The sequence below is a fragment of the Malaclemys terrapin genome, chromosome 15 (assembly GCF_027887155.1).
Source record: "Malaclemys terrapin pileata isolate rMalTer1 chromosome 15, rMalTer1.hap1, whole genome shotgun sequence".
In the NCBI taxonomy this organism is placed as follows: Eukaryota; Metazoa; Chordata; order Testudines; family Emydidae; genus Malaclemys; species Malaclemys terrapin.
This window is the reverse complement of record NC_071519.1, coordinates 22,371,791-22,391,565: the sequence shown is the minus strand read 5'-3', so window position 1 is coordinate 22,391,565 and position 19,775 is coordinate 22,371,791. Positions and strand designations below refer to the sequence as shown.

The following is a 19,775-nucleotide window of genomic DNA, read 5'->3' as shown; positions in this document are numbered from 1 at the left end:
GGTAAGTATCTGTTTTCTGATCCAATGAATACGGAGGCAGAGAAGCTCCGAAAGTAGGGCTTATTCCTATGAAATTATGTATATATTTTCATCTGCTTGGAGGGAAAAGGCATCTTCTCCTATATAACTGCCTATATAACTGCTTTCTTGAGAGGCTCTCCAAAGAGCTTTCCTCCTATCATATGATTCCATTTCTTTTCTCTTCTACACCTCTACCCCGATATAACGCTGTCCGCGGGAGCCAAAAAAATCTTACTGCATTATAGGTGAAACCGCGTTATATCGAACTTGCTTTGATCCACCGGAGTGCGCAGCCCCCCACCCCCTCCCAGAGCACTGCTTTACCGGGTTATATCCGAATTCGTGTTATATCGGGTCACGTTATATCGGAGTAGAGTGTATTTAGGTTCTTACATTACAAAAATTCTTATGGTGTTTGAGCACGGGACATTCGCTTCCCATTTTTTTGGGCACAGATAGTGTTGCCTGTTTGGTCTGTATGGTTAGCCAATACCGGCGTTGTTTCCATTAGGGAGAGAAACTGATTATACACTCAGGTACATTCTTTGGTTCAATCCTATTTATTTACAAAGAATATACACAAAGTCTTCCATCCCTGAATACAGTAGAAACAAAAAACAGCCGGCAGTTTCCTTGCTCCTATTTCCAAATCTGCTCCTCCAGTCAGTTCTGTGCCCAAGGAGCTGTCTCTCTGATCCTTTTCGGGGGCACGCTCATGACTGCTTCTCTGCTGGCTTTCTGCATCTCACACACAGAGCCTGTCAAAACAATCTTCTAGCCCCTGCATTTACAACCAGTCCCAGGGAAACCCTCTTACTCTCCCAGGGTTAGTTTTTTCACAAGCCTTGTCATGCAGTCTACTCCCTTGGCCAGAAGCTTCTATAGTTTTCAGTTATCTCACTTCATAAAGGAACATTTAACTGCTGCTTCCAGCCAGCCAGAAAGAAGGGTGTTTAGCACACCCATGACTTTAACCAGATCTGTGATTGTCTATAGCAGTGGTTCTCAACTGGGGGTTCACAAGCCCTTTCAGGGGGGCTGTGGAACCCTGTTTCTGAAACCCAGCTCCCCCAAGCCCCAGCGCTGAAGCCGGCGGCCCCCCGACCCCAGCCAGGAGCAGCATGGGGCTGAAGCCTGTGGCCCCCTGCCCCCCTCAGCTGGGAGCAGCGCGGGGCTGAAGCCGGCAGCCCGCCCCCACAAGCCATGAGCAGTGGATGGCTGAAGCCAGGAATCCCAGTGCCTGCCTCCCTCCCCGCTGAAACCAGGAGCTGCACTGGGAGCCACCCCCAGCCCCTAGCTATCCCCTTCCCTGCACCCTGAGCTACACCCTGCCTGCACACAGCCCCTAGCTACCCTCCTCCCTGCACCCTGAGCTATTCCCCTCACTTCACACAGCCCCTAGCTACCCTCTCCCTGCACCCTGAGCGGTTTTCAAACTTTTTGAACTGAGCCCACACTTGGAGTTATATTTTTGCTTGCATCCCCCTACAGCCCAGACAGGCTGGGTGGCCTCTGGAGTGAGTCAGGGGATTGAGGTGGTGCTCCCTCCCTGGACCCTGCTTTGTGGAGTTGGCTCGAGCCCCATCAGCCCTTCCCCCCCCACCCATAGAAGTAATACTATGCCTATGCCCAAGGCCCTCCTTCCCCCTGCCGGGCCCTGGCATTTTTATAGCATATTGAGGGGGGCCGCAGCAAAAAAAAGGTTGAGAAGCCCTGCTCTATAAATCAAACACCTGCTTGATGGCATCCAACAACAGCTTCCACCATACCAGTGTCTTCTGGCCATCACAGTAATTCTTTCTCCACTTTTTTTTCAGGGAAGCAAAGGAGAGTGATTTCTTTCATTTCCTTATGAGGAGACTCAGGGCACGGCTACACTAGAGAATTTACAATGGCACAGCTCTCTAATGTAGCACTCTAAGCTCTCCTGTTGACTTAATGACTCCAGCCCCCATGAGCGACAGAAGCTATGTCAGTGGGAGAAGCTCTCCCACCAACAGTGTTGTCCACACCGGCGCTTATGTTGGTGTAACTTAGGTTGGTTGGAGGGTGATTTATTTACCCCCCTGAGCAACAGAAGTTATACCGACATAAGCTGTAGTGTAGGCAGTCTCAGATCAGAGTCGCCTAGCTGGAAACCGTGGCTGGACGTAGCATTTTTCTCCTGGGAATAGCTGGGCTCAATATATTTTGGTTCTTCTTCCATGGGGATTTTTGATATAGGGGTTCCTGAAGTAGACACACACACACACACACAAAATACTTAACAGTATCTGTATTTCAAGGGTGTGGCCTTTTATATTCCTGCTGTTGGGGAAAGGGCACCTTTCCTCAACAGTGAGAATATGCAGAAGACTGACAAATAGAGAGGACAGATTCTGCAGCAGGACCCTTGGAGTTACAGCGGTACCCCTGCTGAGACCAGCTTGGGAGATCCCACAGAGAAACCAACATCAAGGGGTTTCCAAGCATTCTTTTTTGCCCCTGCTCTGATAGGATAAAGATGGGAGAAAACTGGAGCTATGCAAGTGTAATGGTCCACCTCTCGGCTCAGAGAGTCATAAAGCCATGGCAATATCTCAAATGAGAATCCCTTTACAATACTGGTGCATAAAAGGGTTGCTTTGATTTACTCAAGGCTACAGAAGAGGTTTGCATGATGACTGAGGTTCCTTACAGCAAAAACAGCAATGGCTATTAGCTGAATGCTATTGCTGCTGAGCATTGAATACTTTCTTTCACCACTAATCATATACAAGGACAGCAAGACCATCATGCAAGGTGGGTTTTATACTAAATTATGCTGTGAATTGTCATCCAGCTTTTAATAGCAAAATGGTTTATTATGCTCAAAAGTAGCAACACATGTGTCTGCAAAAAAGCTGTATCCTACACTTAACTTAATTATCCCAGCACACATGGGAGGTAAGTCAGTAAATTTCCTGAGAGCCTTTGGGAGAATTTGCTCTCATGGCAAGAGGGCTGGAAGGTGCAATATATTTAACCTCACTGACTACTGAGTCATGACTTCTTTTTTCACTCATCAAAAACATATTTATTTCAAGGAACTCTGGCTCCAGTGCATTCTGGTTGGATGTTTGTAATCAGCCAATGTATGACTACAAGATTTATATTTCACCGGTTGACTAGAGATGGAAATCACACTTACAGCTAGGACACAAAAGTCTATTTATTTCCAGGACAGGAGTAATGGTTGCCATTTATTTAACCATATAATAGAGAGAATAATTTGGCCAAACACAAACAAATCTTTACTCAAATTGTGTGGAATGGATCTCTCTAGGTTCTTATATCACATCCATCATCATATTATCTGATCACCTAAAATCTCATTATTATGTTCCTAAATCGTTTCCCGCAGTTTATTAAATTTAGCTGCTAAAAATCTATTTATTTTAACCATGGAGTATAACAAAAAAAATCAAGCATTCTGAATGAATCCCAGGACAGTGTAACATCCTGACGCTGGAATTTTTTCAAAAAGCAATCATACCAACTGACCATGGGTTGCAAATTATAACAGGAATCTTCTACTCAAAGAAATGTGAGTCCTTTTACAAACTCCTGACTGTAATTTGCATCCAGATCTGTCTCTCAAAGAAACAGTGCTAGTCTTTTTGACTGGACTACAACAACTTCATCAAACTCCTACCTAAATCTGTGTCCTCATTTCATCCTCATGTTGGCTAAGCTGCTACACATCAACTTCTCTAACTACTCCCTTTGTCTTTCTCCCATTCTTGACCTTCTAATCTTTATGCTGCCCACTAAATTTGGTACAGTCTCCTTCAAACTTCCTTCTTTCAAAAAGATTTTTTGTTCTAATCTCACTAAGATACTGCTTTGCCTTCTAGTACTAAGACTGATCTCCCACACATCAAACTACTCAGACTTAGGGCATGTCTACCTGTACAGTGCTGCAAGAGTCCGTCTGGTGAAGACGCTCTATGCTGACAGAAAAGAGCTTTCCTGGTGACCTAATTAAATCACCTCAGCAACCAGCAGAAGCTATGTTGGCAGGAGAAGCTCTCCTGATGACATAGCGCTATCCACACTGGCGCTTATGTAGGTGTAACTTACGTCGCTCAGGGGGTTCACACCCCTCAGTGACTTAAGTTCTGCCGACATAAGCTGTAGTGTAGACAGCCTTAGATTCTAAGCCATTTGAATCAGGGCCCTTGCCTGTTAAATTGTTTGGAAAATAGCAACATATCCATACAGTGTCATATAAGCAATATGTGTAGTAGTAAAATAAAGCTACCTCATGGGGAAAAAAAAAAGTAGAGGCCTCAGAAACTGAAAAAGATCAAAGCACTAAGGGCCCCTGTCAAAGTACATGTGCCACAAGCAGACATGTCCAGAACATCCAGGTACAAAGCAGTCTTAGATTTCCATAAAGGGAGGTGACAGAAACATATCAACACTAGAATACTGTTCGGGTTTGCCCCAGCCTACATTTGTCATTTTGTTGTATTCCTCCTCTTGCTCACCACACTCATCCCAAAGTTTTATCTCCCAATTGCTCCAATTCTGTATTTCTTTCTCCTTTCCTCTAGTAATGTTTCCATCTTTTTGCTAAATCTCTAGATTAAAGTATCATGCTATTTTAAACTTCTCATAAGATTTGGAAGACAGAAGCTGGCTCTATGACTGAGATCCCAAACTGTCAGCATCTCAATATACGCACATTTCAGCAGCCACCCTCCAGTGATTTAAGGCCCCATAGTGTCCCATGAGCTAGGGAGGAAGGATCACACCCAACAAAAAACAGCACAGTCCCAAAATTGCTGGGATAAGTAGTCACTGTAAGATAGCCCTGCCATAGTATTTCTAGGATGGCTATTGCTTAAATGGAGAAATACTGAAACTTTCCTGTATCCCAAAGACAATTTGGGGTCCTGCAAAAGTTGCTGCCTTGCAACTCATTCTCATTTTGATATGGGGAGGTGCCATCCGTTGCACCTCCCAAACACCCACAAGTACCACTCCCCGGCTTCTTCCCTCAATCTTCATCCTGGGCAACCCCCTGCCTCCTGCTGGGAGTGGGGAGGAAGCCAGTGGGCCTCAGTCCCCAACACACCAGGCCAAGGCACCAGCCAAGCCAGCCCCTGACAACCAATCACTGGGGGGGGGGCCCTGCACTGGGCAGAAAAACAGCCCCACCAATAGAATTGGGCTCCAACAGCCCAACGGTCTCCCCCACTCCTCTCCCCCCCCCCCAATCAGAGAAGGGGGACCGGACACACCGCAGCCAATCAGAATGGGGGACAGAACCTCTCCCCCGCCCTAGAGCCTAACGGTCTCCCCAACATACACACAAAACGACCCCAACACCAGCCAATCAGAGGAGGGGGCGCGATCCCCCCCAGGCGCAAAGGGAGATAGGGGTGCGAAGCCTGTGGCCAATCAGAACAAGGACCTCTCCACCGCACAGAGTACTGTCCCCCCCCCCTCCGACAAAGCGGGAGGTGCAACAGCCCCCATGGCTGGCCTGGCACGCAACGGTCACTCAGCCCCAACCACTCTGGGACTGGGAGGGGGGAAGAGGCAGAGAGGTTGCGCCGCAAGAGCTGGGAGAGGAAGAAGACCGAAGCCGAGGGGAGGGGGAATGATCCAACCACGGGGGCAGGGGAAGATGAACGGGCCATACGGGGGCAAAATGCCCGGCGTGTTGGGAGGGGAATAAAATGGCTCCAACACCCCCCCCATTAATGAGGTGCCGGGGTCCGGACTGTACCATCCGGGAGGGGGGAAACGCGGGTGGGGGCAGCCCCTTACCCCCCTGTCCGGGGCGGGTGGGGGATCCCGATCGGGGAGGGGGGGGAGAAGCGGACTGTACCTCTCCTGCGAGGGGGGGGAATGACAGCGCCCTACTCCCCCCCACCCGCGGGAGCGAACGGTTTGTCCCGGCCCCAGCGCTAAGGAGCCGCCGGCTCCGGCGCCATCTTGGGTGCGACTAAAACAACAAGCCCAAACCCCTTGCATGTATCTGCGGTGCCCCTGGGCCAGAGTCCCCTCCCGGACCGTCCCATCGCGTTACCTGAGGGGGTCCCATGTGGGTGCCGCGCCCCGGCCGCCGCCGCAGGGCCCGCCGCCGCCCCAAACCCCCCCACCTGTCCTCACCTCACAATGGTAGCTGCAGAGCAGGAGGGGGGGCGGCCGCCCGGACCTCATTACCATAATCTGCCTGGCAACAGCTATCAGTGCTGCACGCTGATTGGCCAGGAGTCCCTAGCCCGCGGGAACCGGGCAAACACACCCCCACACAAAAAAATAAGCACAAAGCGGCCGGGTCCCCAGGGGGAGGTGAAGCAAAGCCCCCCCAATCCACAAGAAGGGGGAACCCTTGCCTGGGCTTCCACCCCACCCCAGCACCACGCACCAATCACAGCACCGCTCTCATCCAAGCGCAGCTCCGCCGGGGCCTGCTCGCCAATCACAGTGTGTCTCTCAGCGTCGGGCTCCGCCCTCCTGCTGTGGGAGGCGGTGAGGGGAGTAGAGTAGTGCCCCCTGTTGGGTAGACGGGGAGAAGGGAAGCCCAGCAGCGCCCCCTGCTGGTGGGGGGGGAGTGATGCAAGGGGAGCAAATAGATGAGTACATGGAGAATTGGGCTGGCTAGTTCGGCAGTGACAGAGCAGGGCATGGAACCCAGGAGTCCTGACACCCAGCCCTTCACCCTATTCTCTCTTCTCTAGGCCCTACACTCCAGGACTCAGCCAGCCCTTCATCCTCCAGGTAAACTGAGTTCGGTATCATTTGCTGTGTGTGTGCATTTCTGGGATGGGGCCTTCCATCCTGCGTCTCCATCTGCTCTGCCTTCAGAACATTTCTTGTAAGAGGGGCCTTCTGCCCCGGTACTCTTGGTCTACATTTCTCCACCCTCCCCATTGCGTGCAGCCCCTGCTGTTGAGAGGTGGCTGCATTTTGGAGTCGAAGGCATTCTTGTGTTTGCATCGTGTGTAATGGGTTTTTAGATTCTTTGAGATGAAGGCTGCTTTATAAATGTAAGGAATTGTTATTATATTATAGACATAAAGCAATGGTGCACATGTTGTAGGGATGCTTTATGGAGGGAGGAACTAGATGACATAATTGATCCTTTCATCTTCTTCACTGTATTATTCTGTAGGGGAAAAATTAAATTTAAAATCTAACCTAAACTCATTTTTTGTTTGAGAATGTTGGTTTTCTTTTTCTTGTTGTTTTTTGTGGGTTTGCAGGGGTGGTCAATTGGCTTCTGTTGTATAATAAGGACATTGATCCTAGTTCATTTATACTTTATATTTTTGTATAGCATCTTCAGCACAGACGTGAACACAAAATGCTTCACAGGTGTTTATAAAAAACATGTAAATACTAAATTATTAATCTAACGCACATTTTATTCTGAGTTTTCTCTAGCCTGGCCGAAAAAGGTGGGTTTTTTAAAACTACCACTAGCTGCACTCTCCCAAAATTCTTTGGGAAAGGATATTTGCAAATTATAAAAGAAACAGAAATTTGGTTTGTTTCTTCATAGACTCACTTAGAATTGGTATTCTAAAGTGAAAACTATAAAATGTTATTAGGGATAACTTCAGTACACAAGGAAATGCATATTTAATTGGGGTGATGCTTCCTGACTATTAGATAATGCTCTGATATATTCTGGAGACTCCTGCATCATTTGTCTCATTTACTTCTACTTTCTGTTCATGTGTTATATAATAAATTTGAGTTTTAAATGTCACCCAAAATAAATCAAGGATAATAATTGGCATAGTTCAGAAACTTGACCTACCCATTTGATATTCCATTCTCTCTTGGGGTTACCACTGTTCTTTTTAAGGGGGCGGGGGAAAGACTTTATATTGGTATGGCACAGAAAAATACTTTTTTTGCTAATTATCTTAGTGTTTATTTACCACATACCCAGAAATTTATTTTATTTTGCAAGTTCTTTTTTAAAAAGAATACTTCCTAGCAGCTTTCATTCTCATAATATTTCAAATTCCTTTACAAATGATATATATACAGCGCCACTGAAATGCAGCCGCTTTGTGAGCAGTTATCTACTCAGTGGAGTATGGCAGCTAACTGACAGAGCAGGGCAGTGGGGGAAGGGGAAATTGTGATCAAGGACACAAAGGCAAAGCACTACTCTTACAAAAAGTGCCACAGAGAAGCAATATCGAGAGCACAGAGGGGGCTAGATCCTCATCAGACATAAATTGATGTAGCACTATTGATTCAATAGAACTGATTTTCAGATGAGGATCTAGTTCAGAACCTCTATTTTTAAGATGTATGATGCTCAGTTTTTCTATGCTGGAAGGGCTAATGGGTGTATTCTGAAGTAGTCTCCTAAAATGTTGAATGTTTACTAGATTATTTAAATTTAAAACCTACAGGGACACTGTCAATTTAAAAATCGTATATGCACATTGCCTTACCTGTGTCAATAATTTCACCTGAGATCATTAAAACTAAAGTAGTTTTAAAAATTGAAGACAGTAGGATTACTTGCATGAGGAAAAGGAGCAAGATTTGGCTCTGTTTTGCTTTTCTCCACTGATATTGTGTGCTTGCTTAGACGATTAAAACAGTCATCTTCTTTTCCTTTATTATTATTATTATTATTATTATTATAGTCAATTTCATACTTTCACACTGATATGATGCTGAAATGTCTGAGTAGCAAACACAGCAAGGAAATGTTTAAGAACAAAGAAAAACAGGTTCATTTTCCATTTTATTTTAACTTCATGAAAACATTGTAATCATATTAGTTTGAAAAGAAAACATGTATTTTAAGCAAATCTGCATTTTAGGCCTATGGTACCTGATAGTGCCTTTTTAGTGTTCTGGATTGGAGAATAGGAAAGTTGTTACATTTGCTTACATACACATATGCTACTGTGTTATATTTTCATGCAGACATGTCTTGGGTTATAACTTGGCACATAAGAATATGTGGCATTGGCTCCATTCTTTCCCTTCCTCCTGCACTGGCCACAATCCAAGGGTTATTTATGGGTATTTGCTTCCCTCTTTAGCGGAAGAGAACTATTGGGCCTAAGCAGACAGTACATCATATGATATAAAGGGCTGCCAAATACAGAAAATCATGAGTCATCAACTCTTGTGTTTGAAATCAGATGTAAAGCCTACATTTCCCTTCTTTTAATCCTTTTTGTTTCTGGTGTTTTGATGGAGAGTCCATTTACCTAGTGTCCTCATTCACACACAGATCCCAGAAAGAAAGAACTTTGTTGTCAAACCAATGTGTTTTTCTAGGCACCCAGAATAAACTACATTCATTAATTCCCCATTTTCCTTAATTGTGTGGAATATTGGTGTAATCCTTGATCCTGAACTTTTCCCCACATCTCAGCATTATCACCGTGGTATACTGCTAGGGTTACCATACGTCCTCTTTTTCCCGGACATGTCCGGCTTTTCGGCAGTCAAACCCCCGTCCGGGGGGAATTGCCAAAAAGCGGAACATGTCCGGGAAAATGGCGGCTCTGTTTAAGAGCCCGGCTGCCTGAACGCTACCGGTTTCGGGCAGCCCCGTGCCTGGAGACCCTGCGCCGCCGGAGCCCGGGAGGGGAAGTGCCCGGCTGGGGGCGCAGGGTCTCCAGGCACGGGGCTGCCCGAAGCCGGTAGCTCTCGGGCAGCCCGGTTCTTAAACAGAGCCTCCAGCGGCTGGGGCTCTGTGTAACTGACACTGTGTCAGTTACACACAGCCCCGGCGGCTGGAGGCTCCAGCCCCCGCGGCTCTATTTAAGAGCTGGGCTGCCCGAGCGCTACCGGCTTCGGGCAGCCCCGTGCCTCCAGACCCTGCGCCCCCAGCCGGGCACTTCCCCTCCCGGGCTCCGGCGGCGCAGGGTCTCCAGGCACGGGGCTGCCCGAAGCCGGTAGCGCTCGGGCAGCCCGGCTCTTAAATAGAGCCGCGGGGGCTGGAGCCTCCAGCCGCCGGGGCTGTGTGTAACTGACACAGGGTCAGTTACACAGAGCCAAAGAGGAGAAAAGCCTCCAGGCCCCGGGGCTCTGTGTAACTGACCCAGTGTCAGTTACACAGAGCCCCAGCCGCTGGAGGCTCTGTTTAAGAACCGGGCTGCCCGAGAGCTACCGGCTTCGGGCAGCCCCCTTGCCTCCGGACCCTGCGCCCCCAGCCGGGCACTTCCCCTCCCGGGCTCTGGCGGCGCAGGGTCCGGAGGCACGGGGGCTGCCCAAAGCCGGTAGCGCTGGGGCAGCCCGGCTCTTAAACAGAGCCTAAGAGGAGCAGAGCCTCCAGCTGCGGAGGCTCTGCTCCTCTTTGGCTCTGTGTAACTTATACAGTGTAAGTTACGCAGAGCCGCCGGAGCCCCGGAGGGGAAGTGCCCGGCTGGGGGCACAGGGTCCGGAGGCATAGGGGCTGCCCAAAGCCCGAGCGCTACCGGCTTCACGGTTTGCTGGGCAGCCTCCAGACCCTGCGCCCCCGGCTGGGCGCTTCCCCTCCCGGGCACCAGCTGCGCTGGGGAAGCGCCGGCTGGGGGCGCAGGGTCTGGGGGCTGCCCGGGAAACCGTGATGCTGGTAGCACTGGGGCAGCCCTTTCCCCCTGGCTGGGAGTGGGAGGGAGGAGGGGGCGGAGTTAGGGTGGGGAAGGGGCGGAGTTGGGGCGGGGCTAGGGGTGGGGAAATGGGCGGGGCCATGGCCCGTGGAGGGTCCTCTTTTTTTATTTATGAGATATGGTAACCCTATTTACTGCTACCTTCAACTGAATTTCTTATCCATTCCTTCATCTTCTCCAGCCTTAGCTATTGCAATTCCCTTCCTTGTGGCCTCTGCAAGTCTGCGAGTGGTGCTGTCTGCCTTCTCGGATGGACAATACACCCACCTCCTCCCAGCAATTCTGCCTTCTCATTCATTTCAAAATCCAGTTAGAAAGTGATCTTGTGGCTTCTTTTTGTCTGATTGCCGTGTATAAGCCTGCTTCACAAAACTTGAGTGGCTGAACCCCGCTGGCTTATTGGCATACCGCTCACACAACAAAGCCACTGTCGGTACAAGAACCTTCTCCTCTGCAACTCCAGCCATCTGGAACAGCCTTTTTCAACTCCAGCTCATCAACTCTCCACCTCATTTCAAATCTAAGCTAAAGATACCTCTATTCTCCCCTGCCTATATCTCTGAATTCCCTTCTTTGCTATTATGTATTTGATTCTTTTTTGCGGTACTGTCTAATTCTGTAAAGTATTATGGGTTACAAATTATATAATCCGTATGAAGAACATTGATCTAATCTTGTAAATCCTTGTGAGTTGTTACCTAAGTAGTCTTTACATGAGTAGCCCCATTGACGTCACTGGGACTACTCATATGCATGATGATTACTTACATGAGTCAGGGTTTGCAAATGGAACCATAAATTGGATTGAACATTCCATCACTAGTTTGTCACTCCCCTGCTGCTCCTCTATGTCTGTCTATAACCTAAATAATTGGAAGATTGGAAAATTTCAACTCTATCTTGACTATGTTTCTATCAGAATCATTTACATCTGACTGACCACCTCTGAACTGTTTGAATACACTGCACTGTTTTATACCATAAGAGTAGAATACTAGATATAGTGGAGGTGTTGGTATAAGATTAATAATTTAGAAGGAAGCCATCATAAATTTAGATTAAGGGGATCATTGCATCAAAAGACCATACAAATAAAGCTTTATTCCTTTTTTCCAAACCAGTTCAATCTCTCATCGTCACAAACCAAGTTAATCATATTTGTCATTCTCTAATAGAAAACTTAAAGAGTTCTGCAGATGTCTGATATAATGGTGTCCCCTCCCATCTTTATCACTGCTGATGGCTGCTTCCCCTGGTGTACATCACACACAGCCATAATTTTGCTCTCTAATATTTGCAAAAATGTGTGCAAAGATCAAAATAAGAAATGAGCAGAAGAGTCCAGTTCACATTCAAGGGATCCATTTTCAATACAAAAGTCGCAACATTACTCACACAAAAAATGCATGTTAATTTCTAGACAGCATCAAGCTAATATAAGCTTGGAGACTCCACACTTATAGACACCATCATATAATCAGCACATTTCAGAACATCAGACAGATCATTCATAAAAAATATTCCACTCAAGCACATCACCCAATGAGAATGTATAGAACTCTGACATAAATTAATACAGCCTAAGGCAATGGGCCAGATCTTCAGCTCATGTAAATCACTTCAGTGGAGCTATACTAATTTACACCAACTGAGGATCTGGCTACATAATCCTTTAAAATCTCCATTGCATGTTTAATAAACAATATATCAAAGGCCTAGGGAAAAAGGTGAGTTTTACAGTTTCCCCTGAAGGTCTGCATTAACAAAGCCAAGCTCTGGTGTACCAACTGGAGGAATGCGTTCAGTCAAGGATCCCCTCATGGAAAATGCCTTGCTACTAGCCTGCCAATATTTCTGTGGCTCCAATGTGAAATTACAACGTCTGCTGCCTAAGGTGGCATTTATGAAGTTTGCCTGGGGCCGAGGGCCAGATAAAATGGCCAAGAGGGTTTTGTGTGTTATCTTGCTTTGATACTTCTGATAGACCCCGTCTTAAATTGTCAACTTTTGGGTGGCAGGGACCACTTTTTTGTTTAGAGTCTGTACAGCGCCTAATACAGTTGGTCCTAGTCCATGATTGGGGTTCCTGGGTGCTACCCCAATTAAAATAATAATACATTACATGGAGGGCACTCAGGGTAGGGTGAATAAAAGAGTAGCGAAGCAGTGGTGTTTGGATTTCTGGACTTTTTAATAATTGGAGCTTTTTCCAGAAAACTACAGTGGAGAAATTTATTTCAGCTTTAATTCCAATTTAACTAAATTTCTTTTGTCTGGGATTATTTATCAGTTTAGAGCACAGAAAGTTATCCCTTACCTAGGAAACTCTTCTACTTAAAATGTTTGGAACCCTGTTGGGAGATTTTTATATCAGCAGATCTGATTACATTCCTTCAATTTTGATAGCTGCTATCTTTGTAGGAACCACAAAAATCTGTTGTGATCTTGGTTCTGCAGAAGCAGTGGATTAATATTGTTCCCAATGAGATCAGTTGTGTACAAACAATGAAGGAAATAAGAGCCATGTTACTTTCAGCTCCATTAGAAAGACAGGGCTGGGTGAATCAAAACCTTAGCAATTAAACATTTTGAAGTTTCTGAATATGTTACAAATAAACAAGTTGAATTAACAAGGAAAACCTTAGTATTAAACTACCTTAGTTAAATATTTACTATATCAAAGTACTTTTAGTGTGTCCATCATTGTACTATTTAGATTTATTATATAAGAATATCTATTAAATTAATTTTCTACCAAGTTTTTAGAAGTCCCTCTGACTATTTCAATATTTCCATGATTGTGAACAGTCTTATCAATGAGAAATGACAATTTTTAAGTTCTTCATGGAATAACAATAGGGAAATTTTCCACATTTTGACATTTGTTTTCATCCTGAATCAAACAAGTAGAAATATTGAAAAATTTTGCAGAATTATAAGTTCTGAAAAATTTCAATTCAGAATGAAAAATATGACATTTCTCAGTTGAAATGTAATGTTTTGACATTGGAAAATGACATATTGATTCAAAGTGAAATGTTTTGTTTTGAAATGGTGCTTCAGAATTTTTTTCCCTTTTCCTCTTCTTTTCAAGAATTGATGATTTCCCATGGAAATTTTTTAACCAGCTGTAGTTTTTAGCCACCAAGGAGCTAATCCTCTGAGAAGCAGAGCACCCATAATTCCCAATAACTTGAGAGGGAGCTGACGGTGCTTGGCACCTTAATATAGTTGTATCAGTGCAACTGCACTGGTGCAAACCCCTAGTGTAGATATGTGTACTGTTGCAACATATCCCAGCTTCAGACCAGTGTAAACCATGCATCAGTGTAGCTATATTGATGGCTACAAAAATACTGTAGACAAGGTTTTATTCACACAAAAGTCCCATTTTGAGGCAATGGTTGTCTGAGTAAAATATCTCAGAATTTGACCACAGGTGGTACTGCCATCACCAAGCATTCAAACATCATGAGTCAGGTCCCCAAAAATCATGAGGTTGACTTAAAGATCATGAGACTTAAAAAATAAAAATGGGGTTCCCTGTATTTGCCTTTTGGTTTCTGAGCCTGTAGGGATCAAGTTTTTATGTTTTTCTCCACATTGATGAGGGCTAGAAATGTACTATTTTTAAATGAAAGCTGAGATTCTCAGCCTAGGTGCTGGGGTTTTAAGACACACACCAATTATTGCAAAAATTGGCAGCACTGCATATGTCATCTACATCTCATTGTATCCAGACTGCAGCTTCCTGTGTGAATTAACTATGATCCTGCAATGAACTCAACAGAGGCAAACACCTGGATCAGCATAGAGCCCTACTGATTTAGGCCACCTTATGGATTATTGTCAAAACACTTTTACTGATTTTTTTTTTGCACTTTAATGTATTTGGATATATCCTCTAAAAGATACTTGTCTTGGTAGAAGAGAATCTGATCTTGGTGAGTAATTTAAGGGAATGAGATATTTTGAAACAAAACTGAGTTTGGGAAATCAATATATTCCACCCTATGTACAGAAAGGTGTTTGAAAGCAAATGCCTTAGAAAAATATTCGGTATTAAATGGAATGAATTTATAACAATGCCAAGATCTGTCCGAGTTCAGCAACCCCTTATCTCTAAAGATGTCCAGGAAAGAAGATGGGAATATTTGGGACATGTGTTAAGAATGAAGCAAAAGTGTCTGCCGTGACAGGTGTGCAACCAGAAGAACATGCAGAAGCGTGTGACTGAAAGACTCCCTCCTTCGAACACTGCTCGGAGAGGAAAAAATTATGGGACTTAACACAGAGAAGATGCAAAGAGCAGCCCAGGATGGACAGGGCTGGCGGAGCCTTGGTCTAAGAAATGTCTGATGGCACAGGAACATTCCAAATTCAGACCCTAGCAGCTAATTATACTAAAGATTAAAATATGTTAATTTGGTTCCTTGATCTCATCCTTCATTTTTTTCTTTGCTTTTTGGATTAGTTTATCAATAATTGTATTTTTAGAAAATGTGGACATTCTATTGTCATCAGAGCTCATTTCATGTCACTCAGATGCATCCAAGCGCCGTATGATGTAGGCATGCCCAGAGTTTGAAAGCTGGGGACCCAAAGGTCAGATGTTGTCTTCAAGGAAGCAAATTGACAATGCATGTAATTATCCCTTCTTGCAACCTCAAGTATGCTAGAGCTCAGCATTTCTCCATAATTATGGAATTGAAAATTGTTGCCTTGAACTTTTGTAATTCCAGTTTGCAATCAGTGGAACAATTCAGGATTTATTAGATAAGTGCCTAGAGGATAGGTCCATCAACGGCTGCTAGCCAAGACGGTCAGGGATGCAACCCCATGCTCTGGGTATCTGTAAGCCTCTCATTGCCAGAAGCTGGAACTGGATGACGGGGGATGGATCACTTAATAAAATAATTGCCCTGTTCTGTTCATTCCCTCTGAAGCATCTGGCACCGGCCACTGTCGGAAGACAGGATACTGGGCTAGCTGGACCATTGGTCTGACCCAGTATGGCTTTTCTTATTAGGATTTGCTAATACAAGCCTGAGTCGAGTTCACAGATGTTCAAACTGACAGTGAAAAATTTGCTGCAGTTCCAGCTGAAAGTGCTTGTGTATCCTGCAGCACAGAACATGGAATATATCATGGATTTTACGAATATTTTTGACATCTCAATGGAGCTGATTGCCCCTATCTCTAACTATGACACAAAGGCCCATTGGTGCCAGTTGGCAACGGGTTCACTGCTCTATGTCAGCAATTCCTAACAGGCCTGACAAAGTCACTACACCTACCAGACCATTTTCATAGTATCTATCCAGAAAGAAAATCATGTAATGTATCTAATTGAAGCTTATGTCAGATTGATCCTCATAATCATTGCAAAAATATAGGTATGGATGAAATTTAAGGAGTTGTGTATATGTACTGAAAGCTGGGTGGACAAACAGGTTTTGCCAGACAAAGGGAAGTAGATTCAGGTCTGTCTAGGTTCATATGTAGATTAAGCATTGGAAGCCTAAGCATTGGAACCCAGTTTACATACAGGGGGATGGGAAGTCAACAGGAAGAGAACAGCAGCAGGGGTGAAGAAAAGAGCTTTGTCTAGAGGTGCACTTCAAAGGTTTATTAGACTATAACTGGAGGACAGGGACAGCAGCACCCTCTTGTCCAACGCAGAGAGGAAAAAGGACAGCACTTTATGAATCCACGAACCATAATTCCCAGGCAGGTAGACTGATGACGAGATTGTTTTAGGTGGGAAACTATTTTAGACAAGGATTGTAGCCTGTTACAGTTAAGTTTAGACTCTAAAGAGTGTGTTACACTTTTTGTTACGTAGCCTTTTCTGTTTCCATTATCCTTAGTATCTCTTAAATCTGAATCTTTGATCATAAACTCACGATTGTTTCACTGTAAATATAGCTCTATGCTGTTACGTTATAAAGAACCTGATTCTGAGTTGTACCAATCAAGCTGTGTGTACACTGTTCCCTTGGGAACAGTAAACCTGGTAATTACTGTGGGCGTCCAGTGACAGGGGCTGGATATTACAGGAGGATGCTTTCAGAGGGGCTCAGGGATTGGGTTGCACCTATTATTACTCTGCAAAGTAAAGTAAGGGCTGGCAGAGATCTGAGAAGATTGTCTGGGTGGCTGACAGATAGACTGGTGGTGTCAGGGAGCTTGACACCCGCACTAGCAAGTCTCTCTCTCCCTGAAGCAGGGGGAGTAACAGGGTGATTCACAGTTCTGGGCACACTGGGAGAAACCATCACCCTATCCCACTTTGTGGTTTCTGTCAAATAAATCCAGATGCTTTACACTTTGGATCATGCATAACAATTAATCCTCCAAGAAGTTCCTAATTACATTCCTAATACTAAAAAAAAAGAGGAGTCCTTGTGGCACCTTAGAGACTAACAAATTTATTTGGGCATAAGCTTTTGTGGACTATTACCCACTTGAAATGGGTTATAGCCAAGTGGGTTATAGCCCATGGAAGCTTGTGTTCAGATAAATTCCTTAGTCTCTAAGGCCTGGTCTACACTGGGGGGTGGGTGGGGTGTCGATTTAAGATACGGGAATACCGTAGCTGAAGTCGACATATCTTATTCCGACTTACCTCCCGTCCTCACGGCGCGGGATTGACAGCCGCGGCTCCCCCCAGTGGAGTTCCGGAGTCGACGGGGAGCGCGTTCGGGGATCGATATATCCTGTCTTAACGAGACGCGATATATCGATCCCCGATAAATCAATTGCTACCCGCCGATACTGAGGGTAGTCTGGACGTACCCTAAGGTGCCACAAGGACTCCTCATTGTTTTTGCTGATACAGACTAACACGGTTACCCCTCTGACTCTTAATACTGTATTGCTTAGACTTTTATTACTTATAGTGGGACAATAACACTACTGAATTCAAGGTTAAGACTAATTTACTGTTTAACAACCAGTTTTTCTAAGTGCTCTAAAATCCACATGCCTCGTCAGATTGTTTTAAAAATTGCTGTTCCTCACGCAGATCTGGGGTAGGGTTAGTAGTCTTAATTTGAGCAAGGGGTTCTTGAGAGATAGCACCCCCCCTAAAATCATATGACATCAACATTTTATGGTTCTTATAACTTTTTCTGTGCATACCTGTAGCTTAAACTATGGCTCTAATCCTCCCCAAACTTATATCACCTGTTTGGGATGGATTTCAGCTAATATATGGAACCCAATATTTAAAAAATTATTCAGGTTAAAAGTTGGATTTACTATGGGTCTTGAGTCAAGTTAACAGGCCAGAGAAAGTTATTTGGGTGTGAGTAGCAGGGTTGGGCTTCTATTGCTAATCAGAGGGTTTTCAGGCAGCCTGATGTCAGAGTAAGTGGGTGACTGTATATGATATACTGTGTCTGTTGAACCTAAGCAGCACTTTAAAAAAATATATATATGGAAATAGACCTATCTCATAGAACTGGAAGGAACCTTGAAAGGTCATGGAGTCCAGTATAGTCCTTGACAGATTTTTGCCCCAGATCCCTAAATGGCCCCCTCAGGGATTGAGCTCACAATCCTGGGTTTAGTAGGCTAATGCTCAAACCACTGAGATATCCCTCCCCTCCATCTACTGTAAACTTGAGTCCTTTCCTACATGGCTTTCTGAGAATATGTGTTATGCACATTAGGTGCTCTCTGCCTGTATTCAGCATGGCTCCTGGAATTTTTCCCCTGAACCCAAAGCTGCTGGTTTAATATCTGACATTTCAAAGTGCTCTGTAATCCACATGCATTGGGACACTATCTTGAAAACTGGTATGTTACAACAGGTGCTGGAGTAGAGTTTGGAGTGCAAATTTGGTGTCACTTGATCTTTTGCTTCCTAATATTCATCCCCTGATCCTATGTGCTCTTTTAAATGTTTAAAATGCTCTAAGTGATGTGCATAGTGAATTTATCTTGAATATTGGTATGCCACAACAGGTGCAGGACTGGGTTTTTTTGGTGCGTATTTGGAGTCCTTTGGTCAAGAGTTTGGGGTGTATGCAGATGAATGAGAAAGCACAGTTCTGTGAGACACAACACTCCATATAAAATGGCACGCTTACTTATGTCTGCCTATTATAGGGCAGCCCTGACTGAAACATTCCTACAATATATCTTATTTGGATCTCGCCAGCTCCAGGGGCAGAGTTAAGGTTGTGGGGCGGGGCTAGTGTGTACCTTGACTCTGTATTTCCTGGTTTCCAGTGGTTTAAGAATTGGTCTATTCGATGTTTTGGAAGGACATGAGGCACACACCATTAACTCTATTAAAGGAATATTTGGGAAGTGAATTATATTATATTTAGTGATGTCTGTTCAGTCCCTGGGAATAAGGATGAAGCAGTCTGGAGATTTTAAACAAAAGCCATTTCTCTGCATGTCTGCAATTTTGCTGATTGATTTTATTTTTATTTCTCCATGCCACTTGTCAGGTGGAAAGTAAATATTTCATAACTAATAATAAAAGAAATGCATTAGAAATAGTCATAAAATATTCTGATATCCACTTTTTAAAAGGCCCTGACTGATTCATTTGCCTGCATCGTCTCTGCACTGCAGATATACAATTGATTGCTTTGGAAAGCTTGTAAAATAAAAAGATTATGGCAGGGTTTAGGGGCAAATGAGTATTTAGTAACCGATCATTCTAATACAGGGGCTCTGTGGATAGTGCCATAAAACAAGTTGCTCCAGGAGCAAATGGGCTTTGAACCCAAGACTGCAGGTCTAGGGTAGAAATCCTGAGCTAGAGAGTGTTTTGGTAACTCTTATTCTTTGCTTAATGTATACAATTGTTCCTGAGAAAGGAACCTGGCAAACTGATGCTGTGGTTTTTTGTTTGTTTGTTCGGCTTATTGGTTTGTCAACCTACAGTGTTATATATCTGAAAGGTTGAGACAAAATATAGTCCTAATAGCTGTATTACCTAGCCAGATTTTGAAAAGCAATTTTTATTTTCTTATAGTCACATATATACTGTGTACAGTAACATGTCAAGCAGTGCACTCTTTAGGTTCTAATTCCATTTAAACAAACAAACAAAATTGAGCTTCCATCCTACACAGGAATTAAAATTGGGCCTGATGGTCACATCATATTCGATCA

At 44.6% G+C, this 19,775-nt stretch overlaps 1 protein-coding gene and 1 long non-coding RNA gene across 5 annotated transcripts in view; one reads left to right on the top strand and one right to left on the bottom strand.

Annotated features, from left to right (window-relative positions):
- Positions 1-6,328, bottom strand: part of PRDM10 (PR/SET domain 10) — a 73,881-nt gene extending 67,553 nt beyond the window's left edge. For 3 of the 4 annotated variants that reach the window (XM_054005544.1, XM_054005543.1, XM_054005546.1), the window contains exon 1: positions 6,083-6,328. The gene's annotated coding sequence lies outside the window, so the exon portion shown is untranslated. The remainder of the gene's footprint in view (positions 1-6,082) is intronic. The other variant, XM_054005545.1, reaches the window with a different exon arrangement.
- LOC128823305 (uncharacterized) lies at positions 6,122-11,695 on the top strand. Its single transcript, XR_008441724.1, has 3 exons — positions 6,122-6,174; positions 6,738-6,777; positions 10,819-11,695. It is a non-coding gene; the product is annotated as an uncharacterized LOC128823305 (long non-coding RNA).
- Positions 11,696-19,775: the final 8,080 nt, after the last annotated feature.